This window comes from Ambystoma mexicanum, chromosome 5p (genome assembly GCF_040938575.1).
Source record: "Ambystoma mexicanum isolate Mex_15411 chromosome 5p, UKY_AmexF1_1, whole genome shotgun sequence".
Lineage (NCBI taxonomy): Eukaryota > Metazoa > Chordata > Amphibia > Caudata > Ambystomatidae > Ambystoma > Ambystoma mexicanum.
Window position 1 is genome coordinate 590,143,456 of NC_090930.1, and position 19,510 is coordinate 590,162,965.

At 42.3% G+C, this 19,510-nt stretch overlaps 1 protein-coding gene and 1 non-coding gene across 5 annotated transcripts in view; both read right to left on the reverse strand.

Annotated features, from left to right (window-relative positions):
* DIAPH2 (diaphanous related formin 2) overlaps positions 1–19,510 on the reverse strand; it is a 5,141,990-nt gene that overhangs the window by 4,753,797 nt on the left and 368,683 nt on the right. The window lies entirely within an intron of this gene.
* Positions 17,691–17,852, reverse strand: LOC138481818 (U1 spliceosomal RNA). Its single transcript, XR_011274428.1, has one exon. It is a non-coding gene; the product is annotated as a U1 spliceosomal RNA (small nuclear RNA).

Below are 19,510 nucleotides of genomic sequence, written 5' to 3' on the forward strand. Positions count from 1 at the left end.
GATGGTGGCTACACGCATGTGTGTGTGTATATATATACACACACACACACACATATATATATATATGCACTTGCACGTTCTAAATGACACAAGGCCTAGTAAGATTGTTTGTCTTATCCCCCCTCTGTCCTCCCTCGCTTGTCTTGTCGCACCTAGAAACACTTATGTACAGGGGCCTTATGAATGACATATGCATATATGTTTGTATGTATATACAGCCAACACCCCTGATGTTGAACAAATGCATCTAAAAGATGAACAATGCAAGACATTATGTATTTGGACGAAAACTTAATATCATCGTTAGCAGAGGCTGGGCCATGCATGGCAACAATTAGAAATAATTAAACCAAGAGAAAGAGTAACAAACTAAGATAAGGCAGTGGCAACACGGGCGGCTCAGCTAATGTTTCTTATGTAATCATGACGATGACCGTCTGGGAAGAGACTCTTGGGACATGCTACGTGGCTGTCCCCAGCAACAAATGGCAATGGGAAAGGAAGTCACAATGCCAGTTGGAGGTCCAAACCCCTATTTGTTTCAGTAGCTTTCACCTTAAGCAACGGCACATATTGGATGCAACTGTAATCCGATTTAGAGTCAGAGCAATGAATGTAGCAAAAGGTTAGTGTATCAAACCGGCCGGGGAATCATTGTCCTGGTACCAGAACAACTAACGTCAGGAATGTCAGATACTTGCTCTTTAGGAGCATGGTACGCGGTTTCCCCAGGCAACATAGTACCTTGGAGAAACAAGGCTGGAGACACGACAGATTCCAACGCCTCCAGTATGACAGCCAAATGTTCAAAAATGGAATACAAATCTAGAAAAGATGGGGATTGTTAACCAGGGTTGCTTGTCCTTGGCCCAAATTCTCACACACATACTGTAACCTAGATTCATCCAGCCACTGGGTGCCTGATACGAACAGAGATCCAGCGGGGACCACAAGATGACCGTCTGTGCTCCAATGCAGAACGAGGGGGATGCGGTTAGACTTAGAGTTAAGCACCTTCCTGAATAGCAGGACCCTGAATAAAATAAGGAATCACATTGAAGGAAGAGGACAATATGTAGGGTCAGGATCCTAGATTCTTGCGAGAGAGGAGATTTTCATTGGAGGGACTCACAAAAGCTAGAGTGGGCAACCACCCAACTTGTTAATTTGAACATTTTAATATATTATCGATATTGACCCAAACAGATTCATTCAATGTGTCCCCAACGGGAACAGTAAGAGACACTCTCTACTGAGGCAAACACAATCTTTTTGCATATCTTCCACAGATGAATAATAATAAAAATACCTGGAGGCACCACAACCAGCCAAGAAGTGGCTTCATGCCCAGACAAACATCCATCCTGTAAGGGGGTAAGCGCATACATATAAACACACATATATATATATATATATATACACACACACATCTTGTGCAGTGCTATCTCTGTATACGTTTGTGAACTCAGTCTGACAGTGACACAATGTTAGGTGTCAGCACTATGACGACTCATAGCAGTTTTTCTGTGTTTGCCATACAGTGCTTGGAAGGGAATTAGAATGCCTGTCCAAGAAGGTCATACAGCGCATGCTCTATTGGGGAATAAGGAGATGACGAGCAATATGCAAGGCAAATAATTAGCTAGTCATTGATGGAGATGCAATTTCGAACTCCAGTAATCACTGTACATAGTATTTTAATGTGGGATGGGAGTGACTCATACACGTTTCTGTTTATGTTGCTTTTCAGGGTCAGGTGGAAATAGATGAGGTCCTGAAGAAGACGGCTAACCAGCTACACCTGAAACGTCAGGCTAGCCTTTAGGGGGCGTAATCGATCACCCTGCAAGCCTTGTTACATCATAGGAGAAATGTAAACCATATGTTCTGTGACGTAGACCCTGTTTTAAAGAACGTATGCATAGTTTGTGTCGTATGGTACGAACACATGGTTGTTTGGAAGAACTACAAACACTTGCAGATAGATGAGGGATTGATTATTTGTGTTATTCAGCTATATATGGTTGAAGGACAGCTTGTATTGATTGTATAGTTGTCCTTTTTTAAAAACAATGCAAAATGGTGTTTATTTCTTGAATTAATTGAGGTATCAGCTAAATTGTGATCAAGAAATATTGGTTCTGATTATTGAGTTCCACGAACTTTGGTTGTTCAATTGATTGGAATTAGTCAAAAAATGCAATTATACGGTAATGGATAAGAGTGTTGGCCATACCTTTGTAAGAACAGTTTTTCAAACTCATTATACCCAACAAAAAGGTTCCCCTTATGTAAAAGGATTTCGACTCCTCATAGCACGTTCTCATAACTTAAAAAAAAACTGCAATCACAGAACACAATAGTCGTAGGAATACCATCACCAGAGGCATAGTCAGGATTGTCTAACACGTGGGGACTGAAGCTAATGTAGTTGGGCCCACCGCTGTGACATTAACATCTGTAAATGCCCACACAGTGCTGCAGAGTGGGTATTTACAGATTTTGGGTGGGCCTTCCCCGCTCAGGCCTTACCTTGTATAGGCCACTGGCCATCACTAGGACAACTCAGGTCATACCTGTCTAGGCCACTGGCCACCACCAGGACAACTCAGGCCATACCTGTCTAGGCCACTGGCCATCACCAGGACAAAGTTAAATATGTTCATTCAGAATGTGTTCAGTTTTTCATAGTTCAGTTGATATGGACTCCCATTTTGACTGCCAATGTTTACATTCTAAACAGCAACAATAGAAGCTGTGAAAATGCACAAACATAAGACATTAACTTCGAGACAATTCAGCCATTGGCAGAACACAACATCCATCTAGATATTTAAAGGATATTTGCAAAACATTAACAAATGGATGCCAGATCAGTTTTAGAAAGCATAATATGATCAAATCCACTATATGCTGGCGAACATTTAGGTCTGTCTTATAACAACCCAAATAAGCAACCTAACCCAAGCAGCAGTCTCCTAAATATGCAGCCATTGCTTAACAATGGGCTGGGGGCAGATTTCTTGCCAAAATAAATCGGTTTACATCCACTGCACATACAAACCTACCCAGGTGAAGACATTCTAGTATGTTTTTTTATAAGACAAACTCCATTACTGTAGAAATTAAAGTTATGTTTGAACAGGTGCATAGCCAAAGTTTGCAGATGAAAGCTTTGAGTGCAAATTGCATTTCATGGCGAGTCATATACATACTGCCAAATGATCACAAACCCACTGGCTTGTTACAGAAAATATATTCATTTTAAATTTACTAGAGAATTTAGGCCTGAAAACAAAGCAAAATATCTTGCTAACCTAAACAAAACAAAACGAGCTCCACAACACCAAGCAGTATTGCAGACTTGCGAGCCTTTAAAAATAACTAAAACCGTGATCCAGTTATAACCTTGGTAACCGTTTGGCTCTAATTGCAATGATAATGTCATTACTGAACGAAAATTAAGTTTTAATTTCCTCAACCACACTAGAAATTAACAAAAACAGCAAGATGCAAAGCACCATCTCTCTCATGGCTATTACTCTGTGGTAATGTAACGTCTCAAAAATATTGTTTCAATTATTACACGGCCTGAATGCTGCATATGCTGTGCATCAAAGTACTTATTTCTGGTAAATAGCAAAAAACTCCATTGTAATTGTAGCTGTTAAGCAGATGTAATTTCGGAGGAGTTAAACAAATGGATGTGATCAAATTCCGACAATGTATTTGACCTTGAGTGCATTAACCATGTGACATGCACATAAAAGGCATAACGTTTCTTTCATCTGTACATAGAGAAGTTAGAAGGCATTTATGAAAAGTGATCTTATGAAAGAAAAGTACAGGGAGAGCTTGTTCAGATGAAAAGTCGAACTGACATTAAATGTAAGGAGTTAAAAGTGCAATTACAAATATATGCGGATGGCCAAGGGCAAACGAAGAAAACAGCAATTTCTGTTTGGACCTGTTCATACCGGCAGGACCCGAGGCCCAAACCCCTGCTCAGACAACAGGTAAGCATGTGCCAACATGTGTTTTCTCCCTCTGTCCCTACAGGACATCCCGACCAGCACCAGACAACGGCATCGCCCGTCATCTAAGGCATGGCTCTGCAATGCAGCAACCAGACCCACATCATCCTCAAGCCCATCAGCACCCCCTCACCACCCACAACACGGATGTTGATACTCAGCAACGTCCGGTCAGCTATCACCCATGCAGCAGACATCGCTGACCTCATCACTACACACGACCTTGACGCCATCTTCATCACCATGATCTGGCTGATACCTCCCACCCACATCCTAGGTGGCCTTGTCCCCGACGGCTGCAGCATCCTGCACAGAGACCGGCCAAACAAGACAGGCAGAGTTCTTGCAGTCATAGACAGGACCATGTGGCCCTGCACCAGACTTGATGTTGACAACATTGCCTTCTTCAAAGTCCTCTCCTATCACTTCCCACTCTCCCCAATGGACAAAGTCACCTTTCATCTCTTCCACAGACCACCCAAGCCCCGACAGTGCCTTCATCTCAGTCTTCACCAACCTGGTCACCACCATTTCCCTCACGCACGTAAACAACATCTTCCTAGGAGATGTCAACCTCCCATGCAACAACGCCACCAAACCGATGAAGGAAGCTTTCCTCAGCCTTCTTGACACCCTCAGCCTCACACAGGACACCAAATACCAATACATGAGAAAGGTAGCATCCTTGACTTAATCATTACCACACTGCCTTCCCTTCACTACAGCTTTCCTCCCTGCTTGACTGGTCTGACCACCTAGCCGTGCCTTTCAACATCCTGCAGTCAAGCAATCCCAGCAGAATCCAAGCATATAAACCTTCAGGTTCTTCGATAAACTTCCCAGGGGAAGGCCTCACAGAAGACCTCACCAACATACACCTTGCATGGACAGAACACCCTCAACCAAACGGCAGCTCTCTACTAGAAGCACTCAACACCACCCTCTCAGCATTCATCAACCAAAACGTGAATCGGAAACAATGCACCTGCAAACCAAAACCGTCAGCACCCTAGTACACACAAGAACTCAACCTCAGCAAAAGAGTAATCAAGAAACAAGAGAAAGCCTGGTGCTGCTCCAGGACTGGATCCGACCTGTCGCTGCTCAAGGAACTCTGAGCAACCCACTGATAATCAACACAGCCAAGGCCTCCTACTATCAGAATACAATAGCAGAAGAGCACATCAAAATCAGAGCCCTCACCAAAGTGGTGAAGCCGTGCCTCTACCCACTACCCAAACCTGCCATAGCACACTCCACCGGACAATCCACTGCCATCAACACCAGAATCGTATAACATGTGTCACAATTTACAGCATACAATCCTTTGGAATCAAGAAGACACTTTTGAAGTATTGGCCAATGGTGAGCAACTACCTACAAGATAAAGGCAAACCGTTGTTTGCCTTCAAAAGATCGAGAAATTTGAGAGACAAACTGGTGCATTCAACGAACCACGGCAAGCCCAACACAAGTCTTAGAACTCTTAGACCATTGTTGGGACATTATCCTTGTGGAAATTGCCGTGCCTGTAAATTCACAAAGAAAATTTCCAATTTTAAAATTCAGGAAAGAACATGGGACATACGTTTCTTATCTAATTGCAAAACATCGAATGTAATATACTGCATCCAGTGTCCACGTGGACTGAGGTATGTGGGCCAAACTACAAGACCAGTACACACAAGGATCAATGAACATCGATCCAGGATTAGGTGCAAGAACCACCAAGCACCAATGGCGTCTCATTTTGTTGCTTTTGCACATACTCCTAATGACATCCAATGGTGGGTGTTAGATGTTGTGAAAAACAGCTCTAACCCGAAGAGAGCTCTGAATAACAAAGAATCCAGATGGATCCATTGTCTGCAAACTCTTGACAAACTGAGAGGACTCAATGAAGAATCTCCCTCCTATGAATTTCCACAATGATCTTGGGCACGCTTTAATCTAGCTTTTTGTTATGCTGTCAGTGATCCTTGAAAACAAGGTCACTTTATTACACTTACATAGGGCTCTGCTAAAATCTCTTCAACATTTTGGTTTTTTCCCCCCAATAGGGTTTCAGAATCAAATTCCTTTGAATGGGGCCTATTTAGCGCCTTCCCACCTTCATTGATTAGACGACTTATTTAGCCGCACTGTTGCAGTACACAAGACTTTTTAGACCCATATTTGCTCATATGGCATTTATTACACTCTAACCACTAGAGGCCATTTGTTATTTTTATTTCATCTTCCCGCTGGTCTAGTACCCACTTTGCAGATCCCGGCAGCCATCTCTTCACCTAAACTGGCTGATAGATCAGCCAACCTATGAACCTTACTGACTTTCCCCTAGTTGTCACACATGAGGCATAGTTAAACTTATGTGACATATGGCTGTTTTTGAACAGCCAACAGCTATTTGAGGGCCATTAGCTTGCCAAACATCATGGTATACACTACCAAGATCTTATTTCGGTTAAGTTTTAGATTCTGATTACATCGTTTACTTGAAATATGGGCCCCTTGAATACAGAGAAACCTTCTTGGGCAGGGTGCACTTTCCGACTTGGCCACTATCAAAATGATGGCGCACTTTCCCCAACATGGACTATGTTCTCAGTCTTCTAAATACTATGACAACGTGGACTGCTTGCTGTACGTCACGCAACTCGATGCTCCTACACAAATCATTTCCAAAATCTTGGCGCACACTCAGGCTGCGCTGTTCACTCTGTACCACGGTAACGGGGTGACATCTCTGCAGCACTTTATTAAACGGGCTGATTTATTTGGATTTCCAGAGGAATGACATGTGCTCTGTTACTTGAAGACTCGCATGCCTAATTATAGCGGAGGAAGTAACTCTGCCTTTTTGCAACTAGCTGGTGAGTATGTGCCTGCTGCCCTTTAACAATTTAAGTCTTTCTTTACAACTGCGGCTAGAACACAATAATAGTGCACTTCTGACACGCCTCCCGTTTTGTCTTTATTTTCGTTCCTAGACGGATTTATAAGAGCAAACAGCCAGCAGCCAGAGAGACTAGAGTCAACATGAAAACACAGGGCCCTTTATGGCCATTATAGCAAGGTATTGCTTTTATTTATATGCTTTACCTTTTGATGCTAAACTGCTGCATTCCCTCATGGACTCTTAGAGACTAGAGGAAAATAAATACACATATTGTGGCTTGGCTTTTGTCTTTTCTCAGGCACGTTGGAGCGGGTACGGACTACATCTGGTGTAGTGTACTTTGGTGCCGTCCAGTGAGTCGAGACTTTTGCATTTGTATCTGGGCTTGCTGGATTTGTATTTCAGTGACTTACTTAAAACCCTATTTAAGGTAAAGTATGCGCTTGTCTTTCGGGCACACTTTAAGACCTCCCTTTCTTCCACCATCGAGGGCCCCTTGTTTTCAATGCCTCACCTTATCTAGGCCAATTAGTGCCCACAGGGACAGTTTTTTCCCTTTTTTTCTTTCTTCCTACTAAAACCATAATGTGGCTGTCCTCTTAAATTATTCACTTTTTCATTTAATTTAATTTCTTTATTTTGGGTAAGGAGCGACATACCTTTTTTTCTTTCTGAGCATGATTCTTCAGTGCATGTTGAATTACTTTACACTGGGGTGTGTATTCTTGCTCCCCCTTTCTGCTCCAGCAGCTGTATTGAAAATCTGTTTGGATTTGGTCACTTTTTAATTATTTATTTGCTACAACCCTGGGATAGGAATTGGAATGTTTTTAGACATTGTCCAGCCATTGATGGGTGGCTTTTTAACTTTAAAATCCCCCCTTATTATTTTTATCTTTTTCCCTAGGGGAACATCTGACCTTTGGTCCTGAGGAAGGTGTTTTCTGCCTAAGTCTTCACGCCGAAACGTATTTGACCACACCTGGCTGATCTTCTCTGGCCCCCAGAAGTGGCATCTGTGCCTGCATCTGCTAGGCTAGACCTTATACGTAGACCCGAGTAGGATTGCAAGAAGTGATTGGCAAGTGCGAATACATCAACCAAACTGACACTAGTCACTTTCTTTCAAACCCTACAAGGAATACTAATTGGACACTTTCCCTCCTTGGCACCCTTGAAATATAGATTTGAGGATTTCCACAACTGAAATTAGGGTGGAAACTAAGTAATCTTAGAATACTTCTTTAACATAGAAGAAGAATTTAATTTCTATGACGCCTAGCGTCTTTACCGAAAGGAAAAGTTTCTTCTGTTTACATTTATTTTTTTCTGTTTGTTTTTTCTAAATGTATAGCTCCCTTTTCTACTATTGATGCATGTTTTTCTGATTATTATTGTTTTGTATGGTGCATGATTTATTGAGATACTGTTTATTTTTTTGTCATATGTTTTGAGCTTGATCCAAGAAAATAGTGTCTAACAGTTTGTGAAATGCCATAATGATGAAAAACAGCCTTGATGTATATGGTGAGATTTCATACCTAGTTAAGTGACAAAATCAAAGTAAATGATTTTTGACAACATCATTTGCACTATTACTCATATGTATGATGTCAGTGTGTACAAATAGAGAACATTAGGACACCATCTGGAACTAAGCAATAGCATACCCAGTTAGCAGTGATCCTGTTGCGGAATATTTTTGTGCAAAAGTTTCAATTTTTTGTTTGATCAGAGAGAAAGAACAAAATCAGCAAGATTCACCAGCAAGATTCACCAGCACATAGACATCAGCTCTGCATCGACAGACACACCTCATGTCCCCCCTTGCAAAAATCTCCACACCCTGGACCACATTCAAGACACTCTTGAAAGAGGATCTGGTAAAAAAAAAATCTGGCCACCCTCAAAGTCACATTGTATACAGATGACATCCTTCCAGCATCCACCCTCAAGACCCTTCCTGCAGAAGCTTTCCTTCCCTACCTGGAGATCATCAACACTTCCCTAACTCAAGGTACCTTCCCATCAACCCTATAAACAGGACAAATCCTCCCTCTACAAAAGAAACCCACTGTGGATACCGACAAACTAGGCAGCTATTGCCCCTTCACCCATCTTCCCTTCCTAGGAAAGATCATCAAAAAATTGGTAGCTGCACAACTGCAGCAACACGTCACAACAATATCCTCCAGACCTACCAATCCGGATTCAGACCCAGATGTGGCACAGAGACAGCAACCATACAGGTGGTCGACAACGCCCTCAACATTCTTGATGGTGGCCACCTTTGCCTCCGGGTTCTACTCTACCTCTCGACCACTTTTGACACAGTAGACCACCAGGCACTTACAGACACTCTACATTGGTGCATGGGGATCAGCAACCATGTCCTACACTGGCTCAAATCCTACCTCACCAACTTCAAGCAGTTTGTTTAGGTGGGCTCCTCTTGATCACCAATGCTACCCATCACCTGTGGAGTCCTGCATCCTCTCTACAGTGACCTTCAATCTCTGCTGAGAGCCCTCCTAGCCACACACAACATCCACCAATACACCAATGACACACAGCTATACTTCAAGATCGGCTTAATTAAGGACATCCATAGGCTCAAAACCTGCCTCTCGCTGTTCCAGTCTTAGATATCCAGTGCATAGTTGAGGCTCAACCCCTCCAAGACGGAATTCCTACTTCTCGCCAACAAAACTACACACCCAGACATAAACCTGGCTATCAACCATGAACTTTAAGGGCTTCACACCCAAGCTCACCTCCAAATCCCTTGAGTTCCACATTGACAAACACCTCTCCTTTAAGACACACATAGCTATGAAAACTCAGACAGCTTGGTATTAGGTCTCCCTTCTGTGAAAACCAAGCCCTTACTACCTCTGGACATCTTTATATCCACTGTTCCAGCACTGGCTCTATCCAACCTGGCTGGGGACAATGCACTCCTCAAAGGCCTTGTGTCATCCTCCCTTGTGCCCCTGAGAAGTGTCCTCCATGTGGCCGCAAGCCTCATCAATGGTCTACGAAGATACAATCACATCACCCCTTCAAGTCATGTTGTATCATCTATAAGGTAGTCGCCCTCAAGTCACCCAGCTACCTTGCAGAGAAACTCAGCATCTCAGGTGGTCACTGCAACACCAGAAGCCAAGACAATTGCAGATTTGAAATCTGTCACTTAAAAAAGGAAAGGACCAGAAAACAAGCCTTCTCTGCCTACCCCCCAAGACTATGGAACCTCCTTCACATCAGCATTAGACTTGCCCCCACGCTCCTACTATTCATAAAAGAATTCAAGAACCACCTCATCAAGAAGTCTCTCCTCATCAACACTTAGGTCATCCTGTCACCAATAAAGATACATAACATAGTGCGTTACAGAGGTGTACAACATTGCAGATGCATAACGTAGCACTTTTTAGTGGTAACGACAGAACAGATATATAGTGGGGGTAGGATACAGAAGAGGGGTACAGCTGTACCAGGTGGCAGGGAGGAGAGGGGAGGGCAGCATCTAGCGAATCAAGTGGAGCATGTGGTGACAAGATGGCCTAAGTGTTGATTAGGAGAGACTTCTTGATGAGGTGGTTCTTGAATTCTTGGAAAAACATGGTCTAAGGGGGCTGGATCCTTCCTCACTTTGAAACTAAGCAGCCCCGGTTACTGCGTGGATGGCAGACAGTCCAAGGTACTGAATGTCATGGGTTTTCTTATTTTTAAATATCTAGGACAACACAGCATCCGCATTTTTGTAAAACGGAAAAACTGAAAAAAAATAATAATAATCACATTTATACTGAACAATGCTGTCAGAGAACTCTAGCATTAAGAGGTTTGAGACGAAGCATTTAACCATTATGCTACAATGATGTCATTGTTTAGATGTTCACAAGTTTCATACCTAGCCTTTTATCATTGAACAAATTAAATTATAGGCTCAGTATGAAATGTATGCTCCATGAAGCACCAAGCCATTGTGGTAGAGTGGTTAAATGCTGAGACTTGAACTCTTTCCGACCAGGTTTCAAGGCTGTATGCTTTCTTTTTTATTAAACTAATTTAATTAAAAGTAAAGCAACACAAGTGGGAGGTGGTGTGGTTTGTTGCAGTGCAGTCCTGTGATCCTATTTAGCATGAGGGCATTTAGACGTGGCTGCAATTTCAGCCATGTCCAAACATCCCTCATGCCAAAAAAAGGCACCAAAATGGACTTCGCGCTGAAATGGCACACCGAAATGGGTGCTGCGGCGGAAATGCCTGTGTATATCGGGCCACGCAAAAATGATGGTGCCAAAAAGGGGTGTACCACATGGAGAACGCTCCTTAACCCATGTGTTTTCTCCATGGCAAATAATTAAATCTCACTGCATATTCCCTAAAAACATTATGGGCCTGATTTTTGGAAGTGTTTTATAATGGCGCAACCCCATAGGAAAACCTTCCATGAATCAAAGTTTTAAATATCTCATAACACATGGCATCGCATTATTTTCTTTTTAAACCGTGCTACTGTCAATCCTTGAAAGTTTTGCACGCCGAGGCAATTTTCTAGCCTACTGCTGAATTGCATTCTGGTATTTGTAGTCTCTCAGTCAAGATGGGGGGGGATTAATGCCACAATCATACACTTTCGCCTAGTATAGTTATATACTGATTTATATATTTCAGTGACACAATGGTATGTGTACTTTTGAAGCTAGCTTTATAAAGCAGACTATTGTTGAAAGACAGACATGGGGGTGAGGAGTGGAACGATGAGAGTGCAAGTAAATCATGAGTATTTGGCCACGATGTGGCAAGAGAGTTTGCAATCCTGGACACTGGTGCAGTTATTTTCCCCAGATTGTGGTTGCTTTTCAGGACACCAGTAAAGGACACATGTGGGTCTACAGCATAACCTTTTTTCAGGGGGCTCATGCAACTTTTTTTTTCCTTTTTTTTTTTAAGGTTGGTAAGCTTGCTCAAGTATTTGGATACCAGGATTTTACTCAGGTTGTCATGTTCCCAGTGCAGACGCTTATCCACAAGACCACAAGCACTTGTTTCGTATTGGGATTTTGTTTACCATGGAATGTATCACTACAGATTGCTGGGTTTAAAACAGGAGCACCTTTTATACTTTGCCAGCATATTTATTGAAATATTTCCTCTCTAATGTTATTTTTCTGGTGTTCATTACTTTCTTTTTAAACATTCAATGCTATTTTGTGTTGTTCACTTTCTTCTAAGGAGAAGGTCAAATGAACTACATTTGTATATTTCACTTTAAAATATGTGGCCACTTACTGTGTGTATATTCATGGGTGCCAGCTTTTGATTTTCCCTATGGGGCAAAAATGCCTGGGCATATGTTATTCTTGCAGCTGATAATTTTTTACCCTTTTCTGTGCTGCTTAAATGCGGGTAGTTGGGGTTGTGCGATGTATCACAACAGTCACCAAGAGACCGGCCATAAAACAAGGGACTTGTAGTACGCTGCTTACCCAAAGTGTGTGATGCTCGGCAAATAATTTAATCACACAGGGCATTAACTAAAATCATTGAGAGTTCTCAAATCCTGCAATGTTTTATACATAATACAAAATAATAGATGTTTAGAGTGACAGTGACATTAAGGGTGAAAAATCACTGGTGACCCACGTCTCCCATCCATGCAGTAACCAAGACTGACCCTGCTTAGCTTAGAACTGAGGAAAAAGGCATGGTGCCTAATAAATAAGGAGGCAAAGTTACAAGACCACTTAGAGCAACATGGCCTGAGGGGGCTGGCCCCTTCCTCACTTTAAAGCTAAGCAGTACTGTGCATATATATGGGTGCGGAAAGTACCTCGGCATATGTTATTTTTTCAGCTGGTCCTTTTTTCCCTGTTTCTGTGCTGCTTAAATGTGGTTAGTTGGGGTTGTGCAATGTATCACAACAGTCACCAAGAGACGGGCCATAAAAACAGGGGCTTGGAGCACGGGGCAGGACATTTCGGTATGGCCAGTTAGGTCCACGCCACTGTGGCATGACCTTTTTGCCGCAGTTTCTGTTTGGCCGCACCCAGTTAGACGCAACCAGTTGGGGCAGGGACATCACAGCGCAAGGATGTTTTGTAGTGAGAGGTCGCAATTAGCGCGGCTTGAAGCTGCAGGCACTTTCATTTTGTAATATGGATCAAACGTGAAAAAGATGTATTTACTGCAACATTATAAAACAGAATGGGACATGTATTACACTCTCGTTGCAGAATTGAACAAGTATTAAACATGAAACACATTTATTTACTGCAACATTGTAAACGGCATGCAACTATCCATCACAAACAACCTCACACCATGTACACAAACACACTCTCACATCAAACACACACACATTGCATGCACACCCTCTCAGATGGCATGCCCAACCTCACATCACACATTCCCCCTTACACTGTACATATATTCAAAAAGAGGATTACACCGTCTCTGGGCAACATTATAAAACAGAAAAAAAAATGAAATAAAACAAAAATCACAGTTCTGATGAGCGCTGTTATCAGAGAACACTGACCTTCAGGAGTTTGAGAGACAGCACTTAACCATTATGCTACAATGATGTTATTGTTTGGATTTCCACAACATATTAAATTATAGGCGAAGTATGAAATGTATTCCCCATGAAGCATCAAGCCATTATTGTCTAGTAGTTAAATGATGGGCCTCAAACTCTGGCAGAACAGGGTTCAAGGCTGTATGTATTTAACTAATTTAATTAAAAGAAACGCTATGCAAGTGGGAGGTAGCGTGGTTTGTTGCAGTGCAGGTCTGTGATCTTATTTAGCATGAGGGCATTTAGACCTGGCTAACAAGCTACCAACCATAAATTCTGGGATTTACAAGTGGATGGAGCTTTCAACAGTGTCCACTGTATATTATGTTCACTGAACAGGCACTAGCTGGGGACTTTAGTACAATACTGGCCAGTGGCCACAATCTTGGACTGTGTCCACTGTATATTCTAACATATAAATGGGCCACTAGCCATGGCCTTGATCAGTTTCAACATCTTTTGGCCATGTCCAATGTACATTTAAAAATAATAAAATGTAATAATTCATGGCCTTTGTTTGTACCCACTGTGTTATTACACAACTCTAACCAGCCACTAGGTATGGCTTTCGACTGCACCCACTGTATATTATATACAATAACCAGCCGCTAGCCATGGATTTCAACACAACATGAGCCAGTGCCTTTGGCTGTGCCGACTGTATATTCTAATTTATGAATGGGCACTAGCTATGGCCTTTAGCCATGGCCACGGACTACAGCTTTCAACGTTGCCCACTGTATATTTTTAAAACAGTGACAGGCTAGTAGGAATGGCTTTTAACCATGCACATTGGTATTTCTGAACACTAACCGACCACTAGCTATGGTCCCAAAGAAAAACTCCAAAACACTTTTTGACAGACGCTCCACAATGAATGTTTAATTAATCTTGTTATTGCAGAAAGTCTGTATTTTTGTACATTATCAAAAAGAAAAAGTTGTTGCCCTCTACACGTGTTTCACCACTTTAAATTCAATGGTTCTTCAGGAGGTATACATCTATATATAATGATCAATGATCTTTCTCAAACTGTTGTGAACAAGAAAAAAAAGGGGGGAAAGAGAAATCACAATATTTTCTGAAGGGTATAAACAACCCATGCAATGCTCATTGCCCAAGTATTGAAACAGAAAAATCATTTGGAAAGTTTAGGACAGACGAAAGTGCCTCCAATAGTAAACATTCTATGTCTTAGATATAACCTAATGTTATTCTGTTACACAACCATCTTAGACTCAAAGAGAAAACTCTGAATTTAAACAGAATATTTTCAAGAAAAAAATATTTTTTTTTTATCTCAAAAGAGAGTCTTTCTGATTAATGATCTTTCATGTGGCTTGAAGTTGGTAGTTAAGTGGTTGGTTTCCTGTTACATTTAGGTAGATAGTCTTGTTTTTGAAGTATTACTTCTTGTTTGGTGTTGGGCAGTCCCTATTTGATTTTAAAGAGGGAGATTAGGTTTAGCAATGGATATGGATAATCCATCCTTCAATTCAAAAAATAAACTTGCTATGCTTAAGGTAATCACCTTAGCGTTCAATGGGCACCTCAGTTTTCTTACCTCGATTTCTCTGGTGCTACGATTACGACGGATTCAAGTCGGTCTTTGGAGCTGCTCAATTTGGTCATCTAAGATGGCCGCTATTTGAGTATGTGATACGCCGTCGGGACATCATACATATGGTCATGTGATGTACGCGGTCACGTTTCGACGCCATTTTGAAATGGCACTGGCGACTATAATTTTGTGTTACATGTGTATATAAATATGTGTTATAGGTTTCAAATTATAGTGCATTGTATAACTAAAGGCTGAACAAACTAAAATGTTGCTCTAGCTTGATAAACGTGATGTGATTGGGAGCACATCAACGAAAAAATGTGATTGGCATTATGTGTCCAGTCACGTGATGTACGTGATCCCATTTCGACTGCATTTTAGAGTGGTAATAGCAACTATAGTGCTGCAGTTATGCATAATAGGTTACAACTCGTAAAAAAATTACCTTAATTACGTTACGGCCACCATGTTCAGCCTTATAAATTGTGACTTATGAAGTCACTCTGCCATGTCAAAAAAAGTAGTTTGCTTTGTAAAGCACAGCTAATGATAGATTGGACATTGGGATACGGTGGTGTCATAAGTATATTATCAAAGAACTCACATGAATATTTAGATGGTGATCCTTTTTGAGTGCTGGATTACCAAACTTGTTTGCAGAAACCTTCTAATAAGAGGAAAACTTGTAGAATGTCCAAGGGAAACAAACATACAAAGACTGAATCTAGGAAACTCTAAAACCTCATCCAACAAGGAAAGTCCCACACCACATGGGAAATCAGCTCAGCGTTCAGCTTCTTTAGATCACATCGAGAATAGCGGTTGTAAATTAAACACTCCAAGGTGGCATGCATCAACACCAGTCCTTGAAAGTCTGAGACAACGACAATGTACTGGTTTGACCACACCAGTAGATAACCTGAGCGAAGCCTCGCCAAATATTCAACCAATGGCAGGGAAGGGCCCAAGCGATGCAACGACAAAATCAAGCCTTTCAGCAGCTGCAGCAATGCAAATACATAATAATGTATTAGCAGCTTCATCCTTGGCAATGATCCCTTTTAATCAAACTGTACGGAACACTCAATGAAACAATTAAAGACCAAAGTATGATGCTAAACAACCTAATGCAAAAAACGGACAAACTAGATATGTTTATGTCCTTTCTTCAGAATCAATTAGAAAAAGAAGCTGATGTTTCCGCTGGTTGGCAAATGCGTCTAGGTGACCTAGCGGCAAGATACCACTGTGAAAACGACAGCTTATCAACAGGACTACTTGAAGCAGTGAAATGGATGAGACACAATGGGAGAAAACCATTGGTAGTAAACCTAGCCTCAAATTACATCAAAACTCAAGCCACGAAAGCAAACAAAAAAGAAAAGACGCAAGCGAATCCCGGCGCACCAAGCCCGAATAGCTTAATCCCACAAAACACTCAAATTGAACACAATGATCAATTGACGATTTTGCAGAATGAAAACAAAGCTGATTGTAACAAAGCAAATCCAAGCCAAACAGAAAAATTAACTGACAAGCAATCAGGTCAGCAGATGACGCAAGTGGGAGTGGAGGCCGAAAAAAATCAACAAATGAGCAACTAACAGCTTACCACAAAGTACTGAAGAATCAATGGAAACGATCAACGACTGCAAAAAAATGTATACGGAATCTGCCGATGCCGACACAACCTGCTATGTTTTGTAGACCGGTGAAAGAAAATCAGAAACTGGTAACTCTAGATCAGGCTTGTTCAACCTTTTTGAATGTGGGGCCGAAGCATTAACTTTTTGTCAACCAGTGGGCCGGCGAGCCAAAAGTCAACAACCTCACCCAAAGCAGTATATTAAAAAGCGATATTGTGTGACCTTTGACACAATAGCATCACAGGCAGTGATAGCCATGCATTCCCAAGGATAGCTTTTGGTGTCATGGGCAGTGATCAAAGGTTAGTTGCTTGTGATTTCTTTCAGTGTCTATGTGTTAATATTTTTCTGAAATAGTGGGGGCGACCAAGCGTAGCGAGGGAGCTACAAGGTTCTAGGGAGGGTTTGGGGGGGTTGCCCCCCCAAGAATTTTTTTTCAAATATGGGGTTGAAATGGTGCATTTTACAGCAGAAAAGGTGACCAAAATGCCATAAGTGTACAATCAGTTCTAAAGGGGAACATGAAAATTCCATGTCACCAACAGCAGGAAAGAACAGTTTACAACACAACACATTTTAATGATCAATGTGTCCACAGTGTAAGACAGCACTGTCACTGATGTAACACATCGTCATGCTGGTTGTACCCAAAATATGCCTCTGAAGCAACAGGTCTATGCTGGCTGTTCCCAATTTAGGCCAGCATTGTCCTGTACAAAGCATGATTGATGCTGCCTGTGCATTTGCAGTGTGCCCAATACATATGGCAGCTTATCTCTGTAATACACATTACTTCTGTGGTGATGAAAGAAGCATAATTCAATTCAACAGATAAAATGTGGAACAGCGATCACCCAAAGGTGAACCTAATTAAAGAAACGCAATGTGAGCACAATCTAAAAGTATGCAACCTAACAGGCCTAGTGCACACTTTGCCTTTTCTTTCACCAATAAATCGGGGGGGAGAGCGCGAACGCAGTCCCCCACTACCAGAAATAATGCAGTTGTGTATCCCGCATTTGGGAACATAGCAGGGGTCAGAAAATCCGATGTGCAATGGGTAAGCCTCACCATGGGAGATCTGCCCTTGAGATCACATTCTCCCCTGCCAGCTAAGTATGAGTTGCATGCAAGAGGGCAGGGGTTGGATCAGTTCTGGGAAGCCCCGCTAAGCGAGGGTGAGAAGGCAGGCCCTGACCCAGCCCCAACCCCCCAATCCCCGGAAGCTCTGAGCGTCTGCAGAGCTGCCTGTCCCGCGTGTAGGGGGAAGCTCCAGCAGGCAGAGCCCAGCAGAAGAGCAGATTGTAGTGCAGTTCCTTTCTCCCATCAGGTGCTGCTCGGCCCGAGATTTGTATAAATAGCAGGATGGCTTGAGCAGGCCTGTTGCAGTCTGCCCACTGGCCTGTCAGCCCCACACGGGCCCATGGCCCTCCTGAGCGTAGCTGCTCAGCGCTGGCCCCATTCACACCATCATAATCATCCTGGACCTCGACGCTCCACCACCCCTGAATCTCAGAGTTCTGCTCAATGACAATGCTGAAGCTTTGACATATTTGCTGTAACCATATGCCGTGTTGAGTCAGCCGAGCCTGCACAGCGCCAAAGGCAAGTATTCCCTTGTCAGGGCCCAGAGGTCACTGAGTCTTCCAGTGCCATCCACTTGGCACGGCCTACTGTTCCCAGCGTTTTCTACCCACAAATCAGCACCACTGCCAAACAGAACTGCATCATTGGGGCCCATCGCTGCTGCTCTCCGACTTGACCCCAGCCCAGCGCAAAGGCACCCATGCTTCTGGTCTGATGCTGAAAAGCCTGGCTCTGCTGAGATCCGAAAGACAAGAACTAAGATATTTTGGGAACATAGTACTATTGTTTTTTGTGTTGCAACTGTATCAGCTCACACCTCTCCTGAAGGGTATAGGCTGCCCTCAGACTGCGCTACCAAAAGAGTGAAAATAAGTTATACCTGTTGGGCTTGCCTGTTTCACTTTTATGATTGGGATCACTGCTGCATGGGTATTAAGCGCGTTATAAATAACCTTTCATACCACTTGTATTTTCTCCAGAGCTGCAGCAACTATTCGAAGTGTACTCCGATCCATTTTGTGAACAAACTCAATCCACTAACAAACGAAAACTTTGGTTCCCATTGATTTGGATTTGGATTTTGTTTCCTTTCTATACATTTCTGGAGAGCATTTTTTGAAAGGTTGTTCTTGAGTGTGTAGATTATTTGCTATTGCCCACTTTTGCTGAATGGCAATTTCGACAAAACATTTTTTTGCCGCATTCTTTTACGCTTTTTTACCAAAAAAATATAGATGGTAATTTTGGGTAAGGTATATAGAAAGTGAGGGTGCAGGGGTTCTGCCACCGGTTTTTGTGGTAAAAAAAGCAAAAAAATTGACCCAAATGAATGTGGCGAAATTGGCATTCGCCATAAAAAAGGCAGAGAAAGTTTATTGATAGGATTATTTATGTGTCCACAGGTCAATCGCAGCATGGCTGGGATTTGTAAGGGCGCCATGGTGATTAAATCGGGTTTACTGGTGAAAGGATGGTGATCCAGCACAGAGCGGCTCCTTTTGTGCCAATGTTTCCAAGTCTCCCCCCAAAAATATTGTGACTGATGATGCTGATATCAGTCTAGTAGAGTGAGTGTGCGCTCAGAATTCTCATTCGTCTTGTTCTTTTATGTGTCCCGAATAGAGCACAGAGTAGTTTTGCGCACAGGCACATTTAAAAAAAAAAAATATATATATATATATATTATTTTTT